General features: G+C 37.2%; 2 long non-coding RNA genes across 3 annotated transcripts in view; one reads left to right on the top strand and one right to left on the bottom strand.

Annotated features, from left to right (window-relative positions):
* Window positions 1-17,171, top strand: part of LOC309488813 — a 32,835-nt gene extending 15,664 nt beyond the window's left edge. Inside the window, exons 2-4 of one of the 2 annotated variants that reach the window (XR_014202278.1) lie at window positions 1,320-3,876; window positions 4,435-4,564; window positions 10,075-17,171. This is a non-coding gene — a long non-coding RNA (uncharacterized lncRNA). Of the gene's footprint in view, window positions 1-1,319; window positions 3,877-4,434; window positions 5,692-10,074 lie in introns of those variants that run through there. The other variant, XR_014202279.1, reaches the window with a different exon arrangement.
* Window positions 1,039-4,428, bottom strand: LOC309488814. Its single transcript, XR_014202280.1, has 2 exons — window positions 3,797-4,428; window positions 1,039-1,395 (listed from the first exon to the last, which is right to left on the bottom strand). It is a non-coding gene; the product is annotated as an uncharacterized lncRNA (long non-coding RNA).
* Window positions 17,172-18,080: the final 909 nt, after the last annotated feature.

Raw genomic sequence — 18,080 nt, 5'->3', positions numbered from 1 at the left:
GGAGCACTTTCCAGCACCCCTCCCAGAGACTCCAAGAAGGCCGGGTACTCTGCACTGCCGTTCGGCCCGTAAGCACAAACGACAGTGAGAGACCTATCCCCGACCCGAAGGCGTAGGGAAGCGACCCTCTCGTTCACCGGGGTGAACTCCAACACATGGCGGCTGAGCTGGGGGGCTATAAGCAAACCCACACCAGCCCGCCGCCTCTCACCATGGGCAACTCCAGAGTGGTGAAGAGTCCATCCTCTCTCGAGGAGTGTGGTTCCAGAGCCCAAGCCGTGCGTAGAGGTGATCCCAACTATCTCTAGTCGGAATCTCTGAACCTCACGCACAAGCTCAGGCTCCTTCCCCGCCAGAGAGGTGACATTCCATGTCCCTAGAGCTAGATTCCGCGTCCAGGGATCGGATTGTCTAGGCTCCCGCCTTCGACTGCCGCCCGATCCACTTAGCACCGGCCCCTTACGGTCCCTCCTGCAGGTGGTGGGTCCACGGGAGGGTGGCCCCACGTCACTCCTTCGGGCTGAGCCCGGCCGGACCCCATGGGGGGAGGCCCGACCACCAGGCGCTCGCATACGAGCCCCAACCCCGGGCCTGGCTCCAGGGTGGGGCCCCGGCTGCGCCATACCGGGCGACGTCACGGTCCTCCTTTTTTTGGGCATCATAAGGGGTTTTGAACCGCTCTTAGTCTGACCCGTCGCCTAGGACCTGTTTGCCTTGGGAGACCCTACCAGGGGCATATAGCCCCAGACAACATAGCTCCTAGGTTCATTCGGGTACTCAAACCCCTCCACCACGATAAGGTGGCAGTTCAAGGAGGGGTGTTGATATTAATATTCAAATGATTTATCTAGGGACCGGTTCACCCAAAATGAAAATTCTACCATTATGTCTTTGGAAACCCATGTGACTCTTTTTCATGTGAAACACAAAAGAAGTTATTTATAGCAGAAAGTCCAAACTTCTCTTTTTCGTACAATGAAAGTGAATGGTGACCACAACTGTCAGGCAAGATTTTCAGAGCAAGATTCTGACTTTAAAAAAAAAAAAAAAAAAACACTTCTTCAGCCCCTGATTCCCATTCACTTTCACAGTGTGGAAGATAACAGCTCAAATATTCTGATTCTCTTTTAATGTTCCACAGAAGAAAGAAAGTCATACAGGTTTGGAACCAAATAATTAAATGATGACAATTTTCCTCCTTTTTTCTTTTCTTTTTTTTTCTTTTTTTTTTGGGTATAGCCTTTTTAATATGAAAAATCATGTAGGCATATTTGTTAATGCCTATCCAGAACCTTACTTTTCCTCTTTTTGTCTTGCAGTGTCGTCAACTAGCCCATGTGATGCTACCTGCTACCACCAAACCAGATCTGGACAGCAGAAGAGTCACACAGCTGCCTGGAGGCAAGGAAATCATATAGTCAATGCCTCAAGTTTGCCACAGTATTAGTGACTTATAAATAGTGTGATATTTCTTATATCTCTGATATTTTATGTCATAAAGTTTCCTCATTTTGAATTTGTTAGAAACCCCACAATTCCATATGTTGACTAATCTCAGACTTTTTTTACCACATTGAGAATTCGTTTAGCTACAAATGAGCTTTTTTAACATGTTAAAATGAATTCAGCAGATTCGAAAGAACAGCCAAAAAAGGCTGCAGATTCTGTCTGGGCCTGCTTGTGATTCATGGCCCAGTTTAATGCTATTAATACTAAGGTCTTATTTCATTGAGGTCTATTTTTTTCTGAATGATAAGTGTGTGTGGTGGGGAAAGAACCTGTCAATGTTTGCGAATTTCCCTGCTTGCTGCTGCTGCTTACTAGTGGTTTCACACTTCTCACACCAGACATGTGGTTTAGCATTTTTTTACTATGAGTAGTACAACCTGTTCCTTTAGACACACGCTCCTCCAATCACACCCGCATATGCGCGACCCAATGAGGAAGTGATTCTATTGACAAGGCAAAGATGGTACAGACTGATCTAGAAATGTTCTTACCATCTTCCTGCCACTCACCTCATTTATTATGTACGTATGCAGTGTTTGCGTACATTGTTGTACTTTAAACCTCAGGGCTATGTTACAGGTTGTCATGTTATCATTTCATCTTTACATTAGAAATCCACATTTTAAAATCTAAAATTAAGACCATCAGGTGTCCCCAAAAAAATCTTACTTGTTTGAAATAATTGGAGAAAGATTATGATCTTTAGCACCCCAAGTTCTTAACCTTGCCCTAGCTTGCAGATAATAAGCCTAGTATGCGGGAATCACTGATTGGCTGATTGCAACCCCACGTAGGTCTGTCTTCAGTCCAAAGGCATGACTTGTGTTGCTTTCTTAGAAAATTTGGGGGAAGTTTTGATTACAGAGAAAAACGGCGCTTTGGTTGCAAACGTTAGAAGAAATGCTGAGAAGCCTCCAGTAAATGATGCTCTTGAGCTATTTTTCCACTCAGAAATGAGAAGTGCACTCGAATATCTGTGACGTCATTATCACTTCATGTCTATCAACAGGTCATGTGCAAAATAGACTTTCTCCAGAACTGTTTAACTTTAAGACATAGAAAAGGAGCAGTGATGAGTCATATTCCAAAGCATGTATCATGAGCTGTATGTATATAAATCTCTAACCAATCATGAATTCATAGAAATTGCTAGTTTCACATATAGAGATATATATAGATATAGATATAGAGAGACCATCAGGATGTTTGTTCCACACAGTAAATATGTTTTGCCGCATTCAGTGTTTATGATTTTGTAGCACACTCTTTGTTAATGATTCATGATGTGCTGCTCTTGTAGAAATCTCTGTGAAAAATAAATATCATATTGCACTGTACAAACTGTTGTGCTTGTCAGGATGCAGCATTTGGCACATTTGCCTGCTGCAACTGTAGTGCTTGTGGGGATGTAGGGTTGAGTTCGGCCTGCGCTATATACGCTATAAAGGCTTATGTCACTCATCTTTTCTGTTATTTTATACTGCCCTGTCTAATGAAGGCAAAGTGGCATAATAGACACCCCCCCCCCGAAAAACACTCCATTCCATGTCTACAAACATGTAGTTCTGCCCCAAACTCACAACATTGGTTTTGATAAAATATACATTTTATTATATGTATCAAATACTTTTTCTAATTTGTGTTGCAGTTTTTTACTTGAACTGTCAAATATTAAATGATAGTTAGTTAAACAGTAATAACATTTCAAAGCCGCCATTTGAAATTGTACAATCATTTATTGTGCAATTACGTATGTTCATAATGTACAATTAGCAGTTTGATACATTATGTTTGATCCCTGTTTGATGTAACAAATGTATTTTTTCAGTGAGTAACACTAAATAAGGCTTTTTTTAATCTTTCGGAAGTTGACGGTTTGATACACTTTGAGATTAATACAAAAATAGTGTACATTCATATTTGATTCATACATTGAGATTAATACGAAGAATAATGTAGATGTTAATATTATAGTTTCAAATTACATTTAAATGCATTCAGACAAGTTCAAAAGCCTGTGTTTGTTGGGTTTCCTAAATGGATTTATTTTATACCCATCCAAAATATATATTTTTAATTCTGAGTCTGTGCCTAACCTGCGTTAGTTTCATTTGTGTAAAGCAAACCGAGAGTGAAGGCAATATCGGTCTCGAAACACCTGGCAGTGCCAGACTGTCTGCCAGGCTGCGCCCAGTCTCAGGAGACTGACGATGTCATAACTCTTGTTTTTAGCATTGTCATTGGCAGGAGAGACATTAACTACACATTATTGTGTGTGTGTTTTCACCCTCAGGGCTTTCTACGGTGAAGGGGGCAGAACTCATGCCGCATATACACACACAAACACGTGTTCCTGTCTGTTCAAAGGTGAGAGTTCTCAGGGCAAGGGTTACTTGCTTCAACACGTGCTCACACAACACCCATCCATCCATGTTGGAGGCGGTTTATCAGGGAAAGTGGAGCTCTCCTCTCCTGCAGAGCTCATCTGTTCCTGTGCCACCCTGCAAACCCCCTGTAGACATTAGTGGGCTTTCCACACTCCCCACCCAAGGGGCAGGTGGAACACACACTCACACTAACCAAACACCTCCTACTGAGTGGCATTGAATAGGACAGCTGCCCAGGAGATTAGGGCCAACTGCCTTGTGAGTAATGCAGTGTCGGCCACCATCAAAGCCAGTTGTGTTGAAGAGACAGGATGTGAGGCAGGATGTCCAGATTAAATAACAGACCTATTAATGTCAGCATGACAACAGCTCGAGAGAGGAGAAAACTCGTCTGAACTTAAACTGTCATAATTCGATATGCCACGGAACAATGCTTTTTGATTTCAGATGAAATAATCCTAAATCACGCGTCTCCTTTTTTATGCGCAGTCATGTATACAGTCATAAAATGACATTGATCATGTGCGTGTGTTCACAGGGTGTAGGGTGTGGGAATGGCGATAGGGGAGGCCCCTGCGTTCTTCACGGCCCGGGCTGCCGTGTTGTCAGGGACGGGCCCGTGTGATGAAGGCTGTAAGAAGTTGGCAGAAATGTTCCACTCAACAATGGTAAGAGCAGTCAGGTGGGTCATATCACATGTTTGCCTCCCTCTCTCTCACCTTTTCATTTGACCTGCTTATTCTCTTGCTATCTTTTATTTCAGCACTCTTTTTATTCCTCTTTTCTCTCCTGCATTCAATCCACAACCACACCCCCATGTTTCACATGATGCCTGTTTCTTGTTCTCCTTTTCTCAAAACTTCTATTGAATATTATTAGAGGCGTTTGGTTAAACAAGCATCACTGCTAGTACTAATACTTATGGTTAGGGATTTAAACAAACTCGGCATGCAACTCGTGAATGAATGAAATTTCACATATAGCACAATCCCATAATACTCCAGGAAGAGGTGGTGGCTTTTTGCCTATCATTTCCAGGCATTACCAAGGAAACCTATCACATGGTTTATCCCTCTGATTAATCTGCAACCAATAGGTGACCTGTCGCCATGGCAACTGTGATAATGACTGAGAGGAGTTTAACCACAATAGCCTCATCCACTTGTAAACACAACCAACTGTTCTGGAAACTGGTGTCAAAGAATTCGTCTTTTTATTTCACGAATTGATCAAACACTTGTTCAAAACAACACATAAGTCGTCCTGCACCGTTTGTGCTATTTGTTGAGGAGAGGTTTGCTATTACCTTTCGAAGCAAAACAATTGCATAGACTTACATTAAGGCAACCACATAGCAATGTGTTGACAACCATTCAAACAATGTAGCAATGCCAAATCAACGTGATAACCATTCAGAACATCCTACAAATGGCATAGCAACATGTTATCAACCATTCAGACCACCATATGGCATAGCAATGTGTTAGCCAACCATTCAGAACATGGTAGCAATGGTGTAGCAACTTGTTTAGAACACCTTAGAAATGGCAAAAGCCATTCTGAACACTCTTGAAATGGCATAGCAACTTTTTAACCATTCTGAACACTCTTGAAATGGCATAGCAGCTTTTTAACCATTTTGAACACTCTTGAAATGACATAGCAACTTAATAACCATTCTGAACACTCTTGAAATGGCATAGCAACTTGTTAACCATTCTGAACACTCTTGAAATGGCATAGCAACTTAATAACCATTCTGAACACTCTTGAAATGGCATAGCAACTTGTTAGCCATTCTGAACACTCTTGAAATGGCATAGCAACTTTTTAACCATTCTGAACATTCTTGAAATGGCATAGCAACTTTTTAACCATTCTGAACACTCTTGAAATGGCATAGCAACTTGTTAACCAGTCTGAACATTCTTGAAATGGCATAGCAACTTTTTAACCATTCTGAACACTCTTGAAATGGCATAGCAACTTGTTAACCAGTCTGAACATTCTTGAAATGGCATAGCAACTTTTTAACCATTCTGAATACTATTGAAATGGCATAGCAGCTTAATAACCATTCTGAACACTCTTGAAATGGCATAGCAACTTTTTAACCATTCTGAACACTCTTGAAATGGCATAGCAACTTTTTAACCATTCTGAATACTATTGAAATGGCATAGCAACTTGTTAACCAGTCTGAACATTCTTGAAATGGCATAGCAACTTGTTAACCAGTCTGAACATTCTTGAAATGGCATAGCAACTTTTTAACCATTCTGAATACTATTGAAATGGCATAGCAACTTGTTAACCAGTCTGAACATTCTTGAAATGGCATAGCAACTTTTTAACCATTCTGAACACTCTTGAAATGGCATAGCAACTTGTTAACCATTCTGAACACTCTTGAAATGGCATAGCAACTTAATAACCATTCTGAACACTCTTGAAATGGCATAGCAACTTGTTAACCATTCTGAACACTCTTGAAATGGCATAGCAACTTGTTAACCATTCTGAACACTCTTGAAATGGCATAGCAACTTGTTAACCATTCTGAACACTCTTGAAATGGCATAGCAACTTAATAACCATTCTGAACACTCTTGAAATGGCATAGCAACTTTTTAACCATTCTGAACACTCTTGAAATGGCCTAGCAACTTAATAACCATTCTGAACACTCTTGAAATGGCATAGCAACTTAATAACTATTCTGAACACTATTGAAATGGCATAGCAACTTGTTAACCATTCTGAACACTCTTGAAATGGCATAGCAACTTAATAACCATTCTGAACCCTCTTGAAATGGCATAGCAACTTTTTAACCATTCTGAACACTCTTGAAATGGCATAGCAACTTGTTAGCCATTCTGAACACTCTTGAAATGGCATAGCAACTTGTTAGCCATTCTGAACACTCTTGAAATGGCATAGCAACTTGTTAGCCATTCTGAACACTCTTGAAATGGCATAGCAACTTGTTAGCCATTCTGAACACTCTTGAAATGGCATAGCAACTTAATAACCATTCTGAACCCTCTTGAAATGGCATAGCAACTTGTTAGCCAGTCTGAACACTCTTGAAATGGCATAGCAACTTGTTAGCCATTCTGAACACTCTTGAAATGGCATAGCAACTTGTTAGCCATTCTGAACACTCTTGAAATGGCATAGCAACTTGTTAGCCATTCTGAACACTCTTGAAATGGCATAGCAACTTAATAACCATTTTGAACCCTCTTGAAATGGCATAGCAACTTGTTAGCCAGTCTGAACATTCTTGAAATGGCATAGCAACTTTTTAACCATTCTGAACACTCTTGAAATGGCATTGCAACTTGTTAGCCATTCTGAACACTCTTGAAATGGCATAGCAACTTAATAACCATTTTGAACATTCTTGAAATGGCATAGCAACTTTTTAACCATTCTGAACACTCTTGAAATGGCATAGCAGCTTAATAACCATTCTGAACATTCTGGAAATGGCATAACTTTTTAACCATTCTGAACACTCTTGAAATGGCTTAACTTTTTAACCATTCTGAATACTATTGAAATGGCTTAACTTTTTAACCATTCTGAATACTATTGAAATGGCATAGCAACTTGTTAACCAGTCTGAACATTCTTGAAATGGCATAGCAAATTAATAACCATTCTGAACACTCTTGAAATGACATAGCAACTTGTTAACTGTTATGAACACTCTTGAAATTGCATCGCTACTTAATAACCATTCTGAACACTCTTGAAATGGCATAGCAACTTGTTAACCATTCTGAATACTATTGAAATGGCTTAACTTTTTAACCATTCTGAATACTATTGAAATGGCATAGCAACTTGTTAACCAGTCTGAACATTCTTGAAATGGCATAGCAAATTAATAACCATTCTGAATACTCTTGAATTGACAAAGCAACTTGTTAACTATTCTGAACACTCTTGAAATGACATAGCAACTTGTTAACCATTCTGAACACTCTTGAAATGGCATAGCAACTTTTTAACCATTCTGAATACTATTGAAATGGCATAGCAACTTGTTAACCAGTCTGAACATTCTTGAAATGGCATAGCAACTTTTTAACCATTCTGAACACTCTTGAAATGGCATTGCAACTTTTTAACCATTCTAAACACTCTTGAAATGGCATAGCAACTTTTTAACCATTCTGAACATTCTTGAAATGGCATAGCAACTTTTTAACCATTCTGAACACTCTTGAAATGGCATTGCAACTTTTTAACCAGTCTGAACATTCTTGAAATGGCATAGCAACTTTTTAACCATTCTGAACACTCTTGAAATGACATAGCAACTTAATAACCATTCTGAACACTCTTGAAATGGCATAGCAACTTTTTAACCATTCTGAACATTCTTGAAATGGCATAGCAACTTTTTAACCATTCTGAACACTCTTGAAATGGCATTGCAACTTTTTAACCAGTCTGAACATTCTTGAAATGGCATAGCAACTTTTTAACCATTCTGAACACTCTTGAAATGACATAGCAGCTTAATAACCATTCTGAACACTCTTGAAATGGCATAGCAGCTTAATAACCATTCTGAACACTCTTGAAATGGCATAGCAGCTTAATAACCATTCTGAACATTCTTAAAATGGCATAGCAACTTTTTAACCATTCTGAACATTCTGGAAATGGCATAACTTTTTAACCATTCTGAACACTCTTGAAATGGCTTAACTTTTTAACCATTCTGAATACTATTGAAATGGCATATCAACTTGTTAACCAGTCTGAACATTCTTGAAATGGCATAGCAATGCGCTAACTAACCATTCAGAACATGGCGTAGCAACTTGTTCAGAACACTTTAGAAATGGAAACAGCTTGTTAACCTTTCAGGCCACTCTAATGCCATAACAACTTGTTAACCAGTCAGACCTTGCTAACCATTCAGAACATAGTAGCAATGGCATAGCAATTCTCTAACCACTTTAGCGACTACATAGCACCACCCTGGCAATTGTGCTGACGTTATGGAGTAGGGTTTTGCATGGGCAATATTTCCTCAGAAATTGTAAATATCAAATTTCACTTTTTTTTGTTGCACCCATCTTAAAAAGTTATCTTGATGAAACTAATACAAATATCTATGAACACATTGTGTGTGTTTGTGCTATGACATATGTTATGACAGATGTAGGTCTTTCTCAACAGTCTTTCTCATGAATGGTAAGTTTAGTCATGTCAGACTTATAGGGAACCTTTATCTTGGTGTTAACCTCAAACCGTCACTGATGGAAGTATGTATCGTGACTCATTTGTCGTGGTCATTTTGTTTCTGAATTACTCTGCACCTCAACATATCACTTACAGAAAAATCATTTAGATTTTTAGACACATTTTTCCATCAAATGTGCAAGCCCATATTTGTTTGGTATCTGTTTGCTTTGGTATTATTTTTACATCATTGCTACATTAAGGCAGGCCTGGTACTCAAACTAGTAGTAATGTATGTGATCTCAGAAATGGTGGTTCAAAAACTAGTTTTGCTTCAAGTCTTCAAGTGAACTTGTGCAGTACAGTAAAAAAAAAAGGATTTAACATTTTTAAATGTATTGATATTTCAAGATTTCAGTAATTTACTGCACAAAACACATTGTGTTGGCATTTAATTTGGCTAACTTTTAACAGATTTATTTGCACTGAAGCATTTGATTGGACGCACAGCCAACAACATAAGATATGGGAGGAGTTTTCTCCTCCCTAAAAGCCTATTTATTTAGCTGTTTTTGATGATTAGTTGCATTTTATTAATTGCATTCAGCATAGTTTCTCCTTTAGTCTGTGACTCATCAAAACAGATTGGGTCACGACCCACCAGTTGAGAGCCGCTGCTATATATTTGAATAAGTGTGTGTATTTATTATTTATAAATGTTTATCTGTGTGTCTATTTGTGTTGTCCTATCCTCACATTTCTCCACAATACCGAAAGAGTATATAATATAAGATGTATATATAATAGAGAATATAGTTGTTTGAAGAAAACTAACATTCATTTTTCAGGTCTCTCGACAGACTTTTTCGAGTTGCGATGTGTCTCCATTGCTTTCTCTACCTCTCTGTCTCTCTCCTGCGCTCGCTCTCTCTCTTTCTCCCTTTTTCTATCTCTCACTCCCTCTCTGTAGCTGTTTGGTCATTCTGACGTCCGCTTCTGGATCCCAGCATCTCTTTCTGGCGCTGCAGGAGAGTTTCCCTGTGCAGTCTGAAGCCTGATTCCCCCCAAATCTCTCGTTTTACTCCTCATTTGCTCTGTGACTGAAGACGGCACGCTTTCTTCTTCTGTGGCTTTCTTCTGCTGAAATCTTCTGCCACTTTGAATCTGAAATCATCCTCCAGTAGCGTTGCGATCGAAGACGATGCGGGTCCCTTTTTCCAAAACGGATTTGATTTTAGCTTGCTTTCTAATGCTTTTTTGTAAACTACATTTTGTCCAGGACAATATCCACAAAAGCATTGCAAATATTTGTTTTATCGATTTTTCAGCTTTGACAGCGCACAGGAAATTATTAAATGGGTTTTTTTGCGTGTTTTACTCATTTGTTTGTTTCTATGTGTGTTTCTGTGTTTGTGTGACGTCTCTAAGTCTAACAGAATGGTTCCAGACATCCTTTGCCCAAAGGTCAAGGGCATGGGATTATATGTCAAGTGTCTGTGTCGTCATGATTGGTTTCTAGAGTGCACCAGACATATCGCACGTGTGTGACTGAACACACACAACCCAGGCTGGCACAAAGCGACGAGACATCATCAGCTGCATCCGTTTATAGTCATGACCAGCTGTTTTAGTCACAGGAGTGCATTGTTTTAAAAAGAACCTTCTTTTTCAAGTGTTAAAAAGATGTCTACTTCCTTATTTAAGTTGAACAAGCACTGTTAAGAAATGCTAATTTTGTTTTATGAATCATTATCTCCAGCACTTAAAGGGTTAGCTTGTCTGTGAATTCTCCCCTGCCAACTCCCAGGCAGTCGAGTAAGTAACCCGATTCGCAGGCATCTGCTCGGGGAAGGGCGTGTATCTGCCTCCCCCTCGCCCTGATTCCTCTGTTCCTCTCCTCCTCCCGGAGCTGTGGTTAGCCCTGCCCTTTATGGGTCACGTGACTTCTCTGAAACTCCCTCCTCCCCCTGCCTCCCCCCGTGTTTCCAGTAAACTGCTGAAAGGAGGGGCTGAGTCAGTCTTCAACCAGCTTCCCTTTGACCACAGCTTGTTAAAGAATTTGTCAACGTGGACTCCAGGGTGCACATTTTTTTCCTCCTTGTGATATATAGATTTGAATTTTTTTCGTCTCTCCCTCCCTGGAACGGTCCGATTACGTCAGGCACACATAATCACTTCCTGCGCTACGCCGTAGAGAGAGAGAGAGAGAGAGAGAGAGAGAGAGCTTGTATAATGGACTTTGATATTTGGCGGCATGTTGTGCCAGAGACGTTTGTCTTGGTGCCTGTCTGAAAGGGTTTCATTCAAAAAGAAAAAAAGAGGGGATAATAATCTGAGAAAGGTGGTGGTGGTGGTGGAGGTACAATTTACTTTATAACCTGATTACGGTCTTCCTGTGATTCTCCCAGCTGGCGGTCTGATTTTCTGGATCATATTAGATCATCCGTAATATTTGCTTTTGCAAACTCACTTGCTCCACAGACGGAACAATTAACATTCCATGCAAATGAACATGGAAAACGATCCAAATAACCTCATCGAAATCTATTACCTGAGCAATTTGCCTTTATTAAATTAAGAAAAGACAAAATATTTGGTGTTAAAGGGTTAGTTAGCCCCCCAAAAATGAAAATTCTGTCATTTACTCACCCTTCTGTGATTAAAAACCTGTATGACTTTTTTTATCCTTTTGTGAAACACAAGAGAATTTTGAATAAATACATATATATATATATATATATATATATATGAAGAGTTCAGATGCAAAAGCCTCTAAGTGCCATCTGACATTTTCTTCTAGAATGATCATTTTTATCAAGTTCGTATATTTAAGTTCAGTTCACTTAAATGACAATAGGTAATTTTCATTTTCATTTAGGTGAAATTACTGAACTTAAATATACAAGCTTGATAAAAATTATCATTCTAGAAGAAAATTTCAGATGGCACTTAGAGGCTTTTGCATCTGAACTCTTCACATATATACACATCCTTATAATGAAAGTGGTGTAGTAAAGTGTTGTTTTGGTCCCCATTGACTTCCATTAAATGCACAAAAAAGTTGTTTCCACAGAAAAAAGAAAATGCATAAATTATCATAGAATTCAAATTTTTGGGTGAACTGTCTCTTCAAATTGGCTCTATTAGCGTAAGTCGGGCTAAGGTAAATGTTGATGTTGTATGTATAGGAGTGTTGCTATTGTTACCAAGGTGCTATTGACGTAAGGGGAAGTTGTAACTGTAGAATGTGGCGTGGAAAGAGGAATATTATTAGGTGCAAATGTGGATTAGGGAAGTCTTTCGTCTATATGCGTCAATACTCGTCATTTCTCTGGTAACAAAAGCAGGCTGTGACTTATGGTGCTTCGCTAAATATATTAAGTAGAGAATTTTAGTGGTAAAAATAATCAGAAGCCTTTCCAGCGATGGATTCTGGTAAATCGATGTCCCGACCAAAAAAAATAAAAAAATTGCTTCCAGAAAATGATATGCCCTCTGAACTTCTGAACTTGAAAACAAGCCCTAAGTAAACAAGATAAAGGTGATGATGACCAACATCAAAAGCTTTAAAAACAAACAAACAAACAAAAAACAGCTGAATAGTGCTGGAAACATATCAGAGAGCCGAAACTGTCTCCCATGGTTTTACTGAAGGCGCACCTTTGACGAGATCTCTTAAATGTAATTGCTGGTAAACCCTGCCCTGAGGGATGCTGGGTCGGAGCTGGTAAATGCAGGGAGGTTGTGGTGGCTGAACGCTTTGCCAAATGGTAATTTTCCATGTGCATGAGAAAAAGATTGAAATAGATTGAAATAAAAAAGAACAACCAGCCTGGTTATTCATTCATCATGTCAGATGGCCACTGTTGTGGTTAGAGAAGGAAACTTCCCACTAGAATTATGAATACGTCACATAACGGCATGATTACATGTGTACCGCTCTATAAAACGCTGAAATAGCTGCTCGATTTAGCTCTCATCAGTTTTCTGCGTTGTTTTCTGGGTAAAATGATTAAGGGAATTAGTCAGCAATACGAAACATTCTGAGAATAACTTTGTCCGCCATATGGGGTCCGTTTACTTGCTACATTGGGCATTAACACATTTTGCCGCATCTGTTCTGTGTGGGGTATGGACGGCGAGAGATAGTGTATACAGATGTCTGGAGATAAAAGATACCTTTGAAGACAGATGAGAGACTTGTGACTGGGCCTGAATGCAGTGATTTAGTCTTGACATTACTCAGCAGTTTCTTGTGCCCGACCGAAAGTGACTCACTGCTCGGAGCAGAATGATGTGTTTGTAATGGGGATGGGCATGAATGTTGCTCTTTAATCAAACACTTTCATCCTGTGGTTTAGAGCTGATCCAGAGTGCTCAAGCTCTGAACAAAAGACATTCCTCTCTCACCAACCTGACATTTTCGACAGCCATTTTTATGTCTGGTTTACTGTAAAAATGAACAGAAGAATCTATAGAGAGAGAGAGAAAGAGAGAGAGAGAACGGCAATGGAATGAAATGTGCTGTTGCTATGTGTCCAACCAGTCTTTGTGATTGGACAGAACAAATTTGGAATTTTCGAGTTCGTCCAATCAAAACACAGCTGTTCTGTCTGCTTCCCGTCACCCCTCCTTTCTCTCCCCAGACAGCTTTTCTTGGACCGATTTGATGTCCATATTAGGTTTGATTCAGTAAAAATCCCCTCCCATGCCCTTCGAGTATTATAACGAGTGCTAATGTACTTTTATCTCTAGCAGCAAAAAGCATTCTCAACCTGTGTACAGTAAATGAATTAAAGATGATCTCATTGGCCCATGCCATCAATATATTAATTGTATTTGCCACCTGTCAGTGATTTTCTCAGTGCCTTTGCTCATTTTTATGATCAGTGGGTGTTAAACATTTATTTTCGATTTTTGGAGATAATTAGAGCATTATATGTATGCCCTGAACTGTAAAACATTATGAAAAACTTGTGCATGCATTGATCCTGAGATGAATGGTGAATGTTTCATATTTGCAGAATGATTATGTTAAAATGCATTTCTGGAAGAATTACATACAATTCTTTAAATTGCATGAATAGGTAAATATTATTTAGAATAATTGTTGTCATTTTCTTAACACGTTAAAATGTCTATTTATTAGCCTAATAATTATTTTTACCCGTTTAATTTGTATAATACAAATTAAGACACTCTTACAGGTGAAACTCGAAAAATTTGAATATTGTGGAAAAGTTTATTTATTTCAGTAATTCAACTTTAAATTTGAAACTAATATATTATATAGAAAATTACATGCAATGTGAGATATTTCAAGCCTTTATTTGTTATAATTTTGATGATTATGGCTTACAGCTTATGAACATTTTCAAAATTTCTGAGATTTTGAATTTGGGGTTTGCATAAGCTGTAAGCCATAATCATCAAAATTATAACAAATAAAGGCTTGAAATATCTCACTTTGCATGTAATGAGTCTATATAATATATTAGATTCACCTTTTAAGTTGAATTAATGAAATAAATGAACTTTTGTATGATATTCAAATTTTTCGAGTTTCACCTGTAAATGCTCTTAGATTTTCATTATGAGATATATCCATGTATATATGAAGAATTAAACTTTAAAGGAATTTAAAGGAAGCATAAATCCAGCTGCAAATTCTACTGTTTTAAATTTTATTAACTTGATTTGTTTGTCCATCTAAACCCGTCATTTAACTGTAATAAATGCATAAAATAAAATGAAATCTGCATATTTGTTAGTTTGTTACTTTATCAAAAGTATTCATGTCTGCTAAACATTAATGCGGGCATTCATACAAACATCCAACACAATTTCCTGGAAATTTCCTATCATTATCTTTTTAATTATATAGTTTTTTATATATATATATATATATACCACCCCTCTTCCCAGAAAGGGTATCTGCAGGAAAATCCTTGTCATTTCTGTAAAATAGCTTTTTGTGAGGAATAAAGCTTCTGTGACTCACTGGAAGCACCTAGGCGTCTGGTCTTGTCCCTTTCCAATTCAATGAAAATGTAATATTTGTCATTCAAAGGTTCATGGATCTTTCTGGTAAGGGTTAAACATTTGGATGTTTGTTTTGTAAAAATGATATAGAATGGAGCATGAGAATGAAATGTGTTGGGTAAGACATTTTACTGTTTCTAATATCTTGGGAACAAGTCCTGCAGAAAATATGCATTTGCAGAATAAGATTATGTAGTTCTTAGAATAGTATTACACCAAATTATTAAAAAATTTGTACTTTTTCTTTTTCTAAGTGTGTTACAGAACAGTAGGTTGATGTAATTAGTGTAGTTGAACTTCTTGCTCTTAAATGAACACAGACCTTCTCTTTCTCTCTCTCTTTGGTTTTCTACAAATAATGTAGAAGTCCCTTCTTATGGGGAGATATCATGCAACAAAAACATGCTTAGAGAATAGAGCTTATCATTGAACTGTTACAAATCTTTTCATGCTAAAAACATCCCAATATATTTTCTATATTCTCTAATCTATTCTTCTCCTGCTTTGTCAGTTTGTATGCTGGCTAAAATCCACCTAAATCCTCCCTTTGATTCCTTAAATTCTTAAGATGCTACGATTTGTTCTAATTGTTTCATCAAGATCAGTTAATTCTGACTTTTTTTTTTACGTTATCCGTTGCACACAAACAATTTTAAAAGTGTGTTTTTCAAACTAAATGATTGTGTAAAATATTCTCCGAATATGTGGCAACATTTTGTCCTGTATGTGTTAACAGAATCCTCCCAAATCATTTAAAATAATTAAACCTTGCAAAATAAGATTCGTAAATTACTGTGAAGTAAACAATTAAAGGTTTATTTTTTTAAAGATCGAAAACAGTTTAAGACAAGTGTTTAGAGTTATTTTAAACTGGGAATGATTAAATGAACTACCTAGTTGAGTTAATACATTTAGCACATTGTCAGAATGTCTCTGCACTGCAATGTGGTTATTATTTCATCAAGAATTTGATATACTATTCAGATATGTTTTTTAATACAAAAATAAAAAATAATGATGCATGACAAAAGCATGAAAGAATCATTTTAGCAAGCAGTTTATTCCGATTTGTCTCACTTTTATGGACGGGTTTAGATGAAACAGGTTCATTGACTAAAAAACAAATGTGAAAAAATTGTTAAATGTATTACTAAATCCCTAAAATATATTTCATTTAAGCTTTAATTGAATCAAACGGTTCTTATGTTAAACCGAATGACAAAATATATTTTTCATCACTGTTTTTGTTACTCTCTTATTTGTTTCTGTATTATCATAACTTCATTTCTATTTGCCTGTTGGCATAGTAGTATATAACTATTTATTAACTAGACGTTAATCATTTTTAGAGTTCTGTAAAATTAGTTTTGCTCTGCAAAGACCACAAAGTGTGCGTGAGCATTTCCCAAAAATAAAAATAGATTTATTAGTAACGTCAGTTTTTTAAGCCTTTTTTCCTTCCTAATGTCTCTAGACAATTGTGGGAAATTATTTGACTGATCTCTAATTATTCGTTTTTGATAAAAAATTTAAAATAAATGTAAAAGCTCAGTTTTAAATATGCTTTTCCTCTTTTTCATATATAATGTATATTTTGGTTAAACCGCATCAGATCTTTGAATATTATTGCACATCAAATGCATCATTTTGATACTTTAAAATATTGAATTATAAATTGTTTCATCTGTGTTATGTTTTCCTTTCGGTAGTAAGATAACTGTTTAAAAATAGTTTTTTCATCCGTTTCGTAAGGGTAAACTCAATGTCTAACTCTTAATTTTCAACAGTCAGATAAGTTCATTTGTGTCTAAGTCATTTTTATAATAGCACTATTCTCTTACACTTTTTGTTTGAACTCTTTTCTTCTTAAGATCTCATGCAATCAGAACAAACTTTGCAATCTGAGACATTCCTCAGGAATTCTTGCCCGTGTCTCTGTTAGTGTTCTGACGAACCTTTCAAGGTTATTAGTAATAGCAAGAATATGTCACTGTTTGACAGTGATGAGTAGTTTTATTCAGAGCTTCCACTTTCAAAAAATCTAAATTGTATTATGGAATCAGACTGAAGGATACTTGCTCTTCCTTGTGTGTTTTCCAGAATTTAATTACTAATGCTAACTTATCTATTTTACTGTCATAAAGAACAAGGTAAACATCACTGTTACTATATTGCATTACATTGATTTCAAATATTCAGAACAAAAGAATTGTACGTTTCTTCCCCTTGTGCTTTCCTACACCTTTATGGTCTTTTTTTATGTTTCAGGTCTCATATCTGTGTCATGGATCAGCTCTGGACATTTTCCCAAACCCTTTCTGGACTTTATTTTCAGTGCTGTAAGGAAGACAGTGGTAAAGACACACATTGAGGTGAGTAAAGACTTTGTTTCTCACAAACATACAAAAGAAATGCTGATACTCCAATTGAAAATAAACTATTTCAGTCATGCAGGTTGTGGGATGTGTGTTCACAGACTTACCTCTATATGTTCATATATATATTGTCATAATTGTCATCTAACAAGAATTTGACAGTACAAACATTAACTTGTGTCTGACATTCATATATTTAAGAAAATATGCAACAATCATGTGTTGAGTTATTCTTAGTTACGTAAATGCAAACCAAGACAAATAAATAGGTAAAAGAGAAATGTACATTATTGTAAAGTTGTATATGTTTGTGAATATATGAACAATTAATATGTCTCTATATGTAGCCTATATGTACTCATATATTAAAAGAAATATATGTATCAATACAAAAATAAGCATAAGGTTTTCATCCTTTTTCTATACAAAGTATAATGTTTCCATAACTTTATATTTGTGGAGTCAGGATGCCAGCTGGAGCATTCACATTAACTTTGACTCTAAAGTAAAGTCAGAGGCGGCCATTTTGTGTTTATCTGCCTCCATTTTGTGAAAGTTG

This window comes from Leuciscus leuciscus, assembly GCF_965113295.1.
Source record: "Leuciscus leuciscus genome assembly, chromosome: 24".
NCBI classification, from domain to species: domain Eukaryota; kingdom Metazoa; phylum Chordata; class Actinopteri; order Cypriniformes; family Leuciscidae; genus Leuciscus; species Leuciscus leuciscus.
Note: the sequence above shows the minus strand (reverse complement) of the source record. Positions and strands in the feature narration are given on the sequence as shown.